The 12,362-nt window shown below is 36.6% G+C and overlaps 1 long non-coding RNA gene across 1 annotated transcript in view; it reads left to right on the top strand.

Moving 5' to 3' along the window:
• Positions 1-4,309: 4,309 nt before the first annotated feature.
• The window catches only part of LOC138365396 (uncharacterized), a 9,133-nt gene continuing 1,080 nt past the window's right edge, over positions 4,310-12,362 (top strand). The window contains exons 1-4 of the long non-coding RNA XR_011228784.1: positions 4,310-4,342; positions 5,101-5,178; positions 8,225-8,331; positions 11,683-11,847. This is a non-coding gene — a long non-coding RNA (uncharacterized lncRNA). The remainder of the gene's footprint in view (positions 4,343-5,100; positions 5,179-8,224; positions 8,332-11,682; positions 11,848-12,362) is intronic.

The raw sequence follows: 12,362 nt of genomic DNA, 5'->3' as shown, positions 1-12,362 counted from the left end.
CACTCTCAACACAGATTCTTAAACTCGTCTCTGCAGGTTCAACTATATAATTAGTTTCCATTTTGAATTTCCATGGACATTTGTATCCAAAATGAAACCAATGTGGTTTCCTTCAGCGCCTTCAGCCAGCACATTTGCTCATTCATTTCCACAGATTCCAACAAGGTAGGGGATTTACAGAAATTTGTATATTCATATTGTTATATATTAAAAATATGAATGCAGTTCAATATGATAAGACAAATACATGAGTTTATGATAAATTCGTTTTCTGTGATATACCATTGATATGCTCTTTTTTTCTTTAAACGGCAGACTAAACTAAAGTGCTCACATCAACAGATTTGATGTATAAATGGTCAACGCTCAACAGAGTTAGTATAAATGTATTAGTATAAATCTTACTTGTCTCATTGTTAATTCACATTCAATGTCAACTTGTGGTTTTGATGTGGCACGTTTGGCCAAGACACCCCACCCCATTATGCACCCCATACCCATCTTGTGGGCGGTTGTGGAAAGGGTTACAGAGGCACATAATGGGCTCAGGGACTGAACCCCACAATTCATTTAGCTAAGCAAGTTACAATCTTGATGAGCTAGTTACAAAATTCAATATAAGTCATCACATCAACAATGGGTTCGAGATCGACCTCAAGTACAGGTTCTAAATTAAGCAACTGACATATGTGGAGAGCTAGTATCAAAATTTATATGTTTGTCCTGCACACCGTCCCCCATCCAGTGGGCAGCGGTGGATAGGTTACAATCACTTAGTTGTTATCTACAGTTAGCAAACTGGGGATATTTGGCTAAAATTTCTGGTAGCAGATCATTTTGAATGAAATATTGACACATCGCTGGAACATTGGTTATAGAATTGTCTCTAAATTCATGTATCTTTTCGCACTCCATCACATAGTGACGGAGGGTGTGCGAATAATTTTGTTGACACAGTTTACATTTGGTCAGGTCTACATCAGCAGATAATGAGAATTCCCAGAGATACTTGTAACCGAGTCTAAGCCGAGCAGTAGTAACATCTAGAAGTCTGCTGATTTTATTGGATGATCCATAGATGTGTGGCTCCTCTTGTATGATATGTATGATAGATGGAATTACTAGTTCCAGTTTCTAGGCAGGCGATGAGTACTCACAATAACCTTAATTAAGCGTCAAAACAAAAATGTGTATACTCTTTTTACTCTCCTGACCTTAGTTCTCGAGCTATGTATTTCATTTTGGTACCAACGTGTTCGCAATAACATTCTCTAGAAGAAAATCAGCAAAAACGGTCACCAAAAGTTATATGAATACCAGCACCCAATAAATACCTACGTAGATGACTCGCCGTGAGTGCCCAAGAGCAACAAAATGTTTTTACTCTTGGGATTGTTATCACTTCCACACTTGTCCTACAGCGTTAATTTTGGTATCAATGTACTCGCAATGAAATTCCCAACACGGTGATATGAATATAAACGTAGAATAATGGTCGCTGCCCACCCGCAAGAGTGTGGGAAGTGGCGGAACTGTTACCCAGTATTGGTGACAAGACGACACATGGGCGATACAGTGCTTTGAAAGTTTATAATTATATCACTGTCCTGACATTATTATTGTATGTACGTCATTCATTTTTGTGCCAATGTTTTCGCAATAGAATGTTCTATGAGCCCGTAGGTAAAAAAGAGCAACAAAGCGTAAGATAGAATAGCACCATATATAAAACAACGCTGGTACATATCAGTGAGCGTCAAACACACACGAAATGTGTGTGTTTGATGGTGGTCAAACGATGTTTGATGTGTTTGATCAGGTGATGTCCTGATCCGCATAATTAAAGTATGAATTATGTTGAGAAAAAATAAGAAAAAAGGGAAAAAACAGGGGTGGGAGAAACATGACAGAAAAAGAGTAAAAATACAATTTGGTCAACAAAACAGCATTGTTTAAAATAAAAGATATGGATTGACATTTTGGGGGTTAGGTTGGTAGGTTACATTGAGTTAATTAGGTAGTACTTAGTGTTTATCTGTTATAGATAGGAGCTGCCTGGTATGGGCCAATAGGCCTTCTGCAGTTACCTTTGTTTTTATGTTTTTGCCCTGTAACCTAAATGGTTAGAGAGGCACATATATGGGCTTAGGGACTGAACCCCACAATTCATTTAGCTAAGCAAGTTACAATCTTGATGAGCTAGTTACAAAATTCAATATAAGTCATCACATCAACAATGGGTTCGAGATCGACCTCAAGTACAGGTTCTAAATTAAGCAACTGACATATGTGGAGAGCTAGTATCAAAATTTATATGTTTGTCCTGCACACCGTCCCCCATCCAGTGGGCAGCGGTGGATAGGTTACAATCACTTAGTTGTTATCTACAGTTAGCAAACTGGGGATATTTGGCTAAAATTTCTGGTAGCAGATCATTTTGAATGAAATATTGACACATCGCTGGAACATTGGTTATAGAATTGTCTCTAAATTCATGTATCTTTTCGCACTCCATCACATAGTGACGGAGGGTGTGCGAATAATTTTGTTGACACAGTTTACATTTGGTCAGGTCTACATCAGCAGATAATGAGAATTCCCAGAGATACTTGTAACCGAGTCTAAGCCGAGCAGTAGTAACATCTAGAAGTCTGCTGATTTTATTGGATGATCCATAGATGTGTGGCTCCTCTTGTATGATATGTATGATAGATGGAATTACTAGTTCCAGTTTCTAGGCAGGCGATGAGTACTCACAATAACCTTAATTAAGCGTCAAAACAAAAATGTGTATACTCTTTTTACTCTCCTGACCTTAGTTCTCGAGCTATGTATTTCATTTTGGTACCAACGTGTTCGCAATAACATTCTCTAGAAGAAAATCAGCAAAAACGGTCACCAAAAGTTATATGAATACCAGCACCCAATAAATACCTACGTAGATGACTCGCCGTGAGTGCCCAAGAGCAACAAAATGTTTTTACTCTTGGGATTGTTATCACTTCCACACTTGTCCTACAGCGTTAATTTTGGTATCAATGTACTCGCAATGAAATTCCCAACACGGTGATATGAATATAAACGTAGAATAATGGTCGCTGCCCACCCGCAAGAGTGTGGGAAGTGGCGGAACTGTTACCCAGTATTGGTGACAAGACGACACATGGGCGATACAGTGCTTTGAAAGTTTATAATTATATCACTGTCCTGACATTATTATTGTATGTACGTCATTCATTTTTGTGCCAATGTTTTCGCAATAGAATGTTCTATGAGCCCGTAGGTAAAAAAGAGCAACAAAGCGTAAGATAGAATAGCACCATATATAAAACAACGCTGGTACATATCAGTGAGCGTCAAACACACACGAAATGTGTGTGTTTGATGGTGGTCAAACGATGTTTGATGTGTTTGATCAGGTGATGTCCTGATCCGCATAATTAAAGTATGAATTATGTTGAGAAAAAATAAGAAAAAAGGGAAAAAACAGGGGTGGGAGAAACATGACAGAAAAAGAGTAAAAATACAATTTGGTCAACAAAACAGCATTGTTTAAAATAAAAGATATGGATTGACATTTTGGGGGTTAGGTTGGTAGGTTACATTGAGTTAATTAGGTAGTACTTAGTGTTTATCTGTTATAGATAGGAGCTGCCTGGTATGGGCCAATAGGCCTTCTGCAGTTACCTTTGTTTTTATGTTTTTGCCCTGTAACCTAAATGGTTAGAGAGGCACATATATGGGCTTAGGGACTGAACCCCACACTACATTTAGCTAAGCTGGTTACAATCTTGATGATATAGTTACAAAATTCTGTATAAGTCGTCACATTATCAATGGGTTCGAGATCAACCACAATTTCCTGAATAGATATAACAAAGGGGATATTAATAGGGTATTAAAATTGTCAACACAAGATAGAACACGAAACAATGGGTATAAATTGGATAAGTTTAGATTTAGGAAAGACTTGGGTAAATACAGGTAAATAAATACAAATTTATAAATAAATCTATAAATCCAACATTATGTTTGTAAATCAACTATGTATGTATGAAAAAAAATGACTAATACGTTCGGCGAATGACTTTGACTTCAACTTCACTTTGACTTCGTTCATGTCATCGTATTTTCCGTAATATATAAAGGTTATGACAATGCAATTATATTATTGTGTGCAAATAAGTTTGAAATTTCATGTACCCTAAAAATATTAAAATAAAGAATAAGAATAATTAAATAATTGTTGTAGTAAATTGTCACACGTTCATCATACGCAAACGAACACACAGTTTGGAGCGTCAGTACAAGACCGCCGCCATTTTAAAACACGGCTTCGAATGTAAGTAATGTTTTTCTCGTACTAACACTGTGTTATACAATAGATTTGGTCTTGAATTCACAAATTTAGTTGTTACATCTGACAGAGTATGTTAGACGGTGTAATGCTGGTCCATGTTAACGTATTTGTGGGCTTGGTTGGTTTAAATGTGGAGGCGAGGCCTGGCAGTGCTGGTGTATGTGGAGGCGAGGCGAGGCCTGGCAGTGCTGGTGTATGTGGAGGCGAGGCCTGGCTGTGCTAGTGTGTATGTGGAGGCGAGGCCTGGCTGTGCTAGTGTGTATGTGGAGGCGAGGCATGTACAACACTCCCCAATAGGAAGAAAACCCACTGGGTTCTAGGCTAGGTTAGGCTTATCTGTAATAATTGAATTAAGCCTAGCAAAGCCTAGAACCTAGTTCAGTAATTTAAAAAATGTTGTAACTTGAAAAATGCCATTCAATACATTACACAATTTAAATATTTTCAGGCAATCAACACAACCCTCATGTTGGCTAACCCTCTCTCATGTTGGTCAATAATTTAATTATTTTTTTATGGAGTAATTTTTGCTGTTGAAATGTAGTCTTTTTGAGACTACATTTCAAATGTAGTGTGTGTGGAGGCGTGTATGTTAGGTATTACCTAATATACACGGTGTAATATATCTATCTGTGTGAAATAGATTAAATCCATTTATTTGATATTCAGCTAATAGTTCTGTATTTTCTACATTCATCCATGTTTTGGTAAGTGCAATAATATGTATTGTTTCATTGCAGATTAGAGATTCAAGATAGTTCTAGATTTCCGAAGTACTGAAACGCGCGCCATACAGGCTTGGTGGATCTAGGTGCAAGGTAAAATTATTTACATTTACTTTTGTATTTATGTTTTGTATTTATATGCATATATGCATTTATATGCATTATTCTATAGAATAATAGATCTCGTAATAATTTTGCAAAAATAGTGGCATTTACTATTTTTAAAAGATTATTAAAAAATTTACTGATATGGTGCATTCGGAAGGGCGAAGAGGGAGAACGGCCTGTTGACATAGCTCGGGTGCAGGGGGGGGGGGTTGTGTAAAAACCTGGTTTGTGCCTCGGAGAGGCTATGGGATCCAGTAAGTTCAGTAGAACTTCGGTTTCAACCCTTTTACCCTGTTGTAGCTCAGTCGATTAAGGCAGTGTCTGGGATGCTCCCGGACGCAGGTTCGAATCCTCGTCACGGCCCTTGTGGATTTGTTCATTTGATGCATCACGTTATTGTGATCTGTGTGTGTAATTCTTCACTTGCTACAGCAACAGGAATGTGTGTGTATGTATTTGTGTTGTTGAATATGACCGAAAGTGTAAGATTAATGATTCTAACACAAATCGTCTGAATATTTGTTTTTCTTCACTGTCGAGAGTAGTTAAAAAAATTTACTCGAGTTTATTTTCACACTTTATTTATGGTCCTTAAGTCCCTCTCCTTAATGCTGCTGCTGTTTCTCGCATCTTTGCATCGCTTGTATGTTTGGGGGTTTGGCCTCTTGCTATATATTGATTCCATTTGTGTGTGTTTGGGTCTCAGGCCCTCTCGCAATTTCTGTTGAACAAACCCCTTTTCCTAGTTCTGCATCTCTCCTTTGGTACAAATTTTGTTGTGCTTTATATCATATATTTCACAAAACTTGACATACATTTCATTTACTTCATGTCCTATCAGCAAGTGTTTGTCAAATTCTTTAAGGAAAGTTTATCATCCTGATTGCAGATCTCTAGCGATATTATGTCAACTTCTTGTGGATTCGCAATCATTATTTAATTTACCTTTAGGTGTTCTTTCACCAGCACAGCAACACTGTACCTCTCCCAACCAGTTTAAGATAAAAACTAAGTACTAACTAATTAACTCAATGTAACCTACCTTACCCCCAAAATGACAACCCATGTCTTCTATTTTAAACAATGCTGTTTTGTTGACCAAATTGTATTTTTGTTTTTTTCTGCAATGTTTCCCCCCCCCCCACCACTCTACCACCACATTGAGTTTAGTAGCTCTGTGCACGTCAGGTGCTGTTTAATATACAGACCTACTCCTCCATTTGACCTAGTTTCTCTATCACATCTATATCACTTTGTGCTTTAGCCCTGGTGGAGCTTGGTCCACCAGGCTGTTGTTTGGAGTGGCCCGCAGATCCACATACAGTCTGCATATGATATACAGTCTGTTGATCAATTAAACTACAGTAGTTAGTTTTTATCATCCGAATGCACCAATATGTGTTCATTCTTCCCAGATGAAGGAACTAGGTAATATTCATCATCTGAATGCACCATCTGATGCTTTAACACACTCATGATACACGAGAGGTTTAAAAAACTTTTAAAACTTTTAAAACTTTTTGACCTATGTATTTAAAAGCAATTCTAAAGTTAAAAAGTGTAGCATAGGCCCCTCGCAGAATGTTCTTAATATGATCCTCAGGTTATAGTTTTCTATCTAAAACCACCCCTAGATCTCTTTCTTGATCAGAATTCTTTATAGATCTCAGTGGCTCGATCATAGAAACTGCTCTAAATCCTTGTTGGCCTGGATTGTGGAGGTCATTGGTCTCTATAAAACTAGTAATCTGACTCCTGATCACTCTCAAATAATTTTATTATGTGGGATGTTAGTGCAACTGGTCTATAATTCTTTGCCAATGCTTGTGTTGTGTTGTGTTGTTTTGGTAGGTGATGTGCAATGTGTTGTTTTGGTAGTGATTCGTCCAGTTCTGGTAGTAGTGCGGTTGTTGTGTAGTGTAGTACTTGTGTGCTTGTTAATGACTTGTATTCCAGTCTTGTGGGTATCTCCTTTCCCCTACGGGCCAACTGCTTTGTTCTTACCTAGCATTTTGCTTTGTTTGGGTATGAATGTTTGTGTGCCGTATATTTTGCAAAATTTGCCATATATCTCATTATTTACTCCTCTGCCTAGCAACAAGTCTGTCTAATTATACTCATTAACTGTTTTTCAAAGTTCCCCATAGTGTCCTTTATTGAAATCGAGTTCATGAACCGTTTCAATGTTCTTATTTTCTTCTAGATTATATCTTAAAGTATATTTAAATGTTATTGTTATTATTGTTATTAAATGTTATTGTGACATTGCATTGCAATTGAGCTATGTTGTTTACCATACCGTTCATTTCGTGAGTATAAGTATAGATGCCACACTTGTGACAGGTAAAACCATGCCTTTTTTGAAAAACAGCACCGTCTGTTGCACGTAAGAGCAACCCACACTATATTATGTTGCGATATTATTTCAATATTTCCGATTGTATTGATAATTTGAATTTTCATAGATTTCAATTTATTTTCATTTCGATTTAATAATTTTGTGTGACATTGCATTGAAATTGAGCTGTGTTGTTTACCATACTGTTCATTTCATGAGTATAGTTTATTTTTTTATTTTTTTCATTTCATTTTTTTAGCTGTTCTTATTTTTCAGTGATGGGAATATCAGATCATTTGATGTTCCCAATTTTCTGATGGAAGCATCAGACCATTATAGAATGCATCGGATGAGGTAGTTTGGAATGGTGGGGAGGACGAGAGGGGGGTATGGTGGGGAAGACGAGGGGACAGAGGAGAGGGTAATGGTGGGGAGGACGAGGGGACTGGGGAGTTGGGGATGGTGGGGACAGGGGAATGCTGGGGAGGACAAAGGGACAGGTGAATGGGAGATGGTGGGGGAGGAAGAAGGACAGGGGAGGGGAAAATGGTAAGGAGGACGATGGGACAGGGAAGTGGGAATAGTGGGGATGATGTGGGGACAGGGAAGTGGGAAGGACGAGAGGACTGTGGAATGGGGAATAGCAAAGTGAATTATAATTATATATATTAATTAATTCTTATAAATTTCCAGAAGCCTGTATCAACACCCACACTAATGCAACTGAAAGAGATGTTGAGACAAGTATTGCTGATATGTTGAAGAACGCCCCAAACAAACTCGGTGGAAACAGATACAAGGTAAAGTTTGCCAATTTGCTGTAGTCTAATTCAATTTCTTTTTAGTAATCTTCGAGAACATTTATGCTATGAATAAGATAAAATAATGTAACTGATTTTGATTTATTTACTATTTATTATTTATTTACCGTTATTAGTATAATAGATCTCGTAATAATTTTGCAAAAATAATGGCATTTACTATTTTAAAAAGCTCGGGTGCAGGGGGGGGGGTTATGTAAAAGCCTGGTTTGTGCCTCGGAGAGGCTATGGGATCCAGTAAGATCGTCCTTCCTTTCCTCCCTAGAATCTGGATGTAGCAGGTGCTCAATTGTCAAAAGTGAAAAATTGGTTTTGTCTTCCGAATGCACCATTTGTGTAAATTTGCTAATAATCTTTTAAAAATAGTAAATGCCATTATTTTTGCAAAATTATTACGAGATCTATTATACTAATAACGGTTTGATAAAATACAGTAGACTGCCTACTGGATAATAGTTCCAGTCCACCTGTAGACAGGGATCTCACATCAGCTTGTATATTATACAAGGATAAGATTTGATTTACTTTTGTATTTATATGCATATATGCATTTATATGCATTATTCTCTAGAATAATAGATCTCGTAATAATTTTGCAAAAATAGTGGCATTTACTATTTTAAAAAGCTCGGGTGCAGGGGGGGGGGGTTTGTGTAAAAGTCTGGTTTGTGCCTCGGAGAGGCTATGGGATCCAGTAAGATCGTCCTTCCTTTCCTCCCTAGAATCTGGATGTAGCAGGTGCTCAATTGTCAAAAGTGAAAAATTGGTTTTGTCTTCCGAATGCACCATTTGTGTAAATTTGCTAATAATCTTTTAAAAATAGTAAATGCCATTATTTTTGCAAAATTATTACGAGATCTATTATACTAATAACGGTTTGATAAAATACAGTAGACTGCCTACTGGATAATAGTTCCAGTCCACCTGTAGACAGGGATCTCACATCAGCTTGTATATTATACAAGGATAAGATTTGATTTACTTTTGTATTTATATGCATATATGCATTTATATGCATTATTCTCTAGAATAATAGATCTCGTAATAATTTTGCAAAAATAGTGGCATTTACTATTTTAAAAAGCTCGGGTGCAGGGGGGGGGGGGGTTTGTGTAAAAGCCTGGTTTGTGCCTCGGAGAGGCTATGGGATCCAGTAAGATCGTCCTTCCTTTCCTCCCTAGAATCTGGATGTAGCAGGTGCTCAATTGTCAAAAGTGAAAAATTGGTTTTGTCTTCCGAATGCACCATTTGTGTAAATTTGCTAATAATCTTTTAAAAATAGTAAATGCCATTATTTTTGCAAAATTATTACGAGATCTATTATACTAATAACGGTTTGATAAAATACAGTAGACTGCCTACTGGATAATAGTTCCAGTCCACCTGTAGACAGGGATCTCACATCAGCTTGTATATTATACAAGGATAAGATTTGATTTACTTTTGTATTTATATGCATATATGCATTTATATGCATTATTCTCTAGAATAATAGATCTCGTAATAATTTTGCAAAAATAGTGGCATTTACTATTTTAAAAAGCTCGGGTGCAGGGGGGGGGGGTTTGTGTAAAAGTCTGGTTTGTGCCTCGGAGAGGCTATGGGATCCAGTAAGATCGTCCTTCCTTTCCTCCCTAGAATCTGGATGTAGCAGGTGCTCAATTGTCAAAAGTGAAAAATTGGTTTTGTCTTCCGAATGCACCATTTGTGTAAATTTGCTAATAATCTTTTAAAAATAGTAAATGCCATTATTTTTGCAAAATTATTACGAGATCTATTATACTAATAACGGTTTGATAAAATACAGTAGACTGCCTACTGGATAATAGTTCCAGTCCACCTGTAGACAGGGATCTCACATCAGCTTGTATATTATACAAGGATAAGATTTGATTTACTTTTGTATTTATATGCATATATGCATTTATATGCATTATTCTCTAGAATAATAGATCTCGTAATAATTTTGCAAAAATAGTGGCATTTACTATTTTAAAAAGCTCGGGTGCAGGGGGGGGGGGGGGGGTTTGTGTAAAAGCCTGGTTTGTGCCTCGGAGAGGCTATGGGATCCAGTAAGATCGTCCTTCCTTTCCTCCCTAGAATCTGGATGTAGCAGGTGCTCAATTGTCAAAAGTGAAAAATTGGTTTTGTCTTCCGAATGCACCATTTGTGTAAATTTGCTAATAATCTTTTAAAAATAGTAAATGCCATTATTTTTGCAAAATTATTACGAGATCTATTATACTAATAACGGTTTGATAAAATACAGTAGACTGCCTACTGGATAATAGTTCCAGTCCACCTGTAGACAGGGATCTCACATCAGCTTGTATATTATACAAGGATAAGATTTGATTTACTTTTGTATTTATATGCATATATGCATTTATATGCATTATTCTCTAGAATAATAGATCTCGTAATAATTTTGCAAAAATAGTGGCATTTACTATTTTAAAAAGCTCGGGTGCAGGGGGGGGGGGGGGGGTTTGTGTAAAAGCCTGGTTTGTGCCTCGGAGAGGCTATGGGATCCAGTAAGATCGTCCTTCCTTTCCTCCCTAGAATCTGGATGTAGCAGGTGCTCAATTGTCAAAAGTGAAAAATTGGTTTTGTCTTCCGAATGCACCATTTGTGTAAATTTGCTAATAATCTTTTAAAAATAGTAAATGCCATTATTTTTGCAAAATTATTACGAGATCTATTATACTAATAACGGTTTGATAAAATACAGTAGACTGCCTACTGGTTTTACCTGTAATAAGGTTTGATACAGATGATTATGATTATGGTTTTGGCATAATGGAATACATGATGAAGGAATTATCAAAATTGACATTTTTATCAGGGGATATCCTGAATATTGTCAAAATGACGGAAACCCATATGTCAAAAACACATGGAGATATACCAATCCTGGAAGACATTCTTCCATCCCCACTTGAAACTGTTGAGCAGGTGGAAAGTCTGTCACATGAGCTAAAAGTTAACAGTGAATATAAAAAGAGTATGGTAAGTGTTGCTTAATTCTTTTAGCCTGAGTATGGTAAGTGTTGCTGAATTTTTTTAGCCTTGTACATATGTCTTTTGATTAGTTTTTTTGCAGATGAAGGAAGGTGGGGTGGCACATAATTGATTGTTCAGTGTTATGTTTAAGGTACAAATAAAACAAAAGCAAAAGTTACTCAAATTCGTTGATTTTTGTAATAGTTAAGAAGGAAAATATTTTAATGCTATTTATTTAATACAGTTGGAAATTAGAAAATCTAATGTTGAGATTGAAAGATATATATTATTCTCTATTACCTTACAGCTTATGCATTATTTTAACAGGTCCAGACGCTGTCTCAAATGGGCGGTGCAAGCTGTGGAGACACAGTGAGACGAATGATGAGGAGGATAGGGACCTATGGGGTCTGGTCTCAGTATTCACTCGTTGGGCGCAAGAGGAAACGTGTCTTCAAAACCTTGGATACTGTATTTGTAATGTAATAATAAGTACGTAAATTTGACATTTTTTTGGATTATATATATGTCTGCATGTATTATGTATTATACTTGCATGCTTGTTAATGACTTGTATTCTAGTCTTGTGGGTATCTCCTTTCTCCTACGGGCCAAATGCTTTGTTCTTACCTAGCATTTTGCTTTGTTTGGGTATGAATGTTTGTGTACCTTCATTGTATATTTTGCAAAATTTGCCATATATCTCATTACTCCTCTGCCTAGCAACAAGTCTGTCTAATTATACTCAATAACTATTTTTCAAAGTTCCCCATAGTGTCCTTTATTGAAATAGAGTTCATGAACCGTTTCAATATCCTTATTTTCTTCTAGATTATATCTTAAAGTATATTTAAATGTTATTGTGACATTGCATTGCAATTGAGCTGCGTTGTTAACCATTCTGTTCATTTCATGAGTATATTTTATTTTCTATTTTTTCATATCATTTTTTTTATCTGTTTTTATTTTTCAGTGATGGGAATATCAGATCATTTGATGTTCCCATC

The sequence above is a fragment of the Procambarus clarkii genome, chromosome 16, assembly GCF_040958095.1.
Source record: "Procambarus clarkii isolate CNS0578487 chromosome 16, FALCON_Pclarkii_2.0, whole genome shotgun sequence".
NCBI lineage: Eukaryota > Metazoa > Arthropoda > Malacostraca > Decapoda > Cambaridae > Procambarus > Procambarus clarkii.
Note: the sequence above shows the minus strand (reverse complement) of the source record. Positions and strands in the feature narration are given on the sequence as shown.